At 39.6% G+C, this 2,283-nt stretch overlaps 1 non-coding gene across 1 annotated transcript; it reads left to right on the top strand.

Moving 5' to 3' along the window:
• Window positions 1–826: 826 nt before the first annotated feature.
• Window positions 827–933, top strand: LOC118897619. Its single transcript, XR_005020506.1, has one exon. It is a non-coding gene; the product is annotated as a U6 spliceosomal RNA (small nuclear RNA).
• The last annotated feature ends 1,350 nt before the right edge of the window (window positions 934–2,283 follow it).

Raw genomic sequence — 2,283 nt, 5'->3', positions numbered from 1 at the left:
CCAGGAGTTGTCACAACTAAAGCGACAATAAAACTGTGAAGTGTTAAGACTCAGATCTACACCTCACAACTGAAGAGATTTAAAGATACTGTCAAGTCATGAAAAACTAGAGATCTCAGGCCAGGACCCGTAAGAAGTTCTCAGTCAGTTTTTCAGGGGCCATAAACCTTATCCAAGAACCCTGACCAAGATGATGAGTCACACAGGGGACAAGTTCTCTATAAGACCCAGAAAACAAGCTCCAAATATCAGAGGCAGACTGTCCTCTCTCAGTCTGCTCACCTTTGTTCTTGCCTTTCATCCACGCTTTCTTCTCCACTTACTTAAGGACCTAGATTATTAACAGATACTCAAACCTCTTATCTACAATGTGTATACGTTCCCTATATTTAACTTTTCTTCTTATACTTCTAGTCACTCCTTTGTGTGTGTCTTTTGATTAAGATGCACATCCAGTATAATTATTGTTTATACTTGCGTTCCTTTGGATGACAACCAGCTTCCTGTGATGCCAGTTCGTTGCAATAAGAAAGATGATTTTCTGCGTAATTGGAATCAAGCACTTAAAGTGCTTTCTAAGTGACAAATAAAACAATGGGTCAAGTGGCCAGAAAAATAAAATTCTCATCAAACCTGGGCATGAAGTTGTCTGCCTGAAAAATAACAATACTTGGCAACTTTCTGGGCAATTTGTCACAGAAGTAGAGCTTGGGCACCCTTGCCTCCTGCCTAACATAGGACTACAAACCCTGACTCATGTCTTTCTTAGCGTTATTCCACGTTGCTTTGCTCAGATGTGTCGTCACCAAAGTCCAAAATACTGGTAGTGCTCGCTTTGGCAGCACATGTACTAAAACTGGAACGATACAGAGAAGATTAGCGTGGCCCCTGTGCAAGGCTGACATGCAAATTCGTGAAGTGTTCCATATTTTTACGAAGTGAGAGAGTGGCATGGACATATATACACTACCAAATGTAAAATAGGTAGCTAGTGGGAAGCAGCCGCATAGCACAGGGAGATCAGCTTGGTGCTTTGTGACCATAGGGAGGGTGGGAGGGAGGGAGATGCAAGAGGGAAGAGATATGGGGATATATGTATACGTATAGCTGATTTGCTTCGTTATACAGCAGAAACTAACACAACATTGTAAAGCAATTATACTCCAATAAAGATGTTTAAAAAAATTTTTTTTAATTTAAAAAACCCCAAAATACTGGCAAATGGACTTTGTCCTTTCAAGTGATCCAACGAACGATCTTCAAGCAAAAAGAAAAAAAAATCTGACACTAATAGATTCTGGAAAACTACCAGCAGAGCCTTATCATATATCCACAACTCACCCAAAAGCAGTGAAGATTGAAATTGCTTCTGTTCACAGACAATGGAGTTGTAATCCCCATCCTGGGCTGACAAGTATGTCAAGGGGGTGGGCGGCTGAGAGCTTAAACCCATGGGGTTTTGGTTTTCCTCATGATTAAAAATATATATCCCCAGGATACTTTCCTGTCACTGTGTGAAGACTGAGAAAAATGAAAGATGTTAGAGTCTGGCTCTGGGAAATACTTGAGCCCTGAAGATAAGCTATAAATACTTGAATTATCAAGACTGTTGAGCAAACTTGGCTCAAAACTTGGTCTCATATGTGCGTTAGTGTAAAGCTATTGTGTCTCACACACTGCCCGGTCCCAAAGAGTTCCCGACCTCCAAAAACTTGTCTGAAAATCTGTCACCCAGGCAGACCCTAAAAACCCATCACTCTACTTTTCCTGTTTGGGGCTAAGATTCTGCCAAGGTATGTTTCTTTCTTATTTCAGGAGATCCAACAAAGTAAGCTTTGCCTGCTTGGCAGGTTTTGGATGGTGTTTTGCTAAGGTGAAAGTTGACAAAAGCTATAAACACAGAAATCAATAGTTTATCTGTAGGATGGCAAGACTTGCCTAGAAACAGAATTGGGAAACAATCTTTCCACAATAGATAAGAGTAATAATAAAATGCTCGGAAACAATGTCCACAGGAAAGACACAGGACCTCTATAAATAAAGCAATCAAGTCATATTGAAAGAAGTAATAGAAAATGTCAACAAAATGGAAAAGTGTGAGAAGAATAAAAATATCAATTCCTCCCAAATTATCATAGAATTCATACAATCTTAAAGGATCACAATAGTTTTTTTAAAAAAATTCTAGCTGGAAGTTAGTATGGAAACTATAGAAAAGAAAGGCTGCGAGGTACTTTTGTCCTACTGGATATTAGCATACACTCCACAGGCACTGCTGTTAAA

The sequence above is a fragment of the Balaenoptera musculus genome, chromosome 6 (assembly GCF_009873245.2).
Source record: "Balaenoptera musculus isolate JJ_BM4_2016_0621 chromosome 6, mBalMus1.pri.v3, whole genome shotgun sequence".
In the NCBI taxonomy this organism is placed as follows: domain Eukaryota; kingdom Metazoa; phylum Chordata; class Mammalia; order Artiodactyla; family Balaenopteridae; genus Balaenoptera; species Balaenoptera musculus.
The sequence above is the reverse complement of the archived record's forward strand: the minus strand, read 5'-3'. Positions and strand labels throughout refer to the sequence as shown.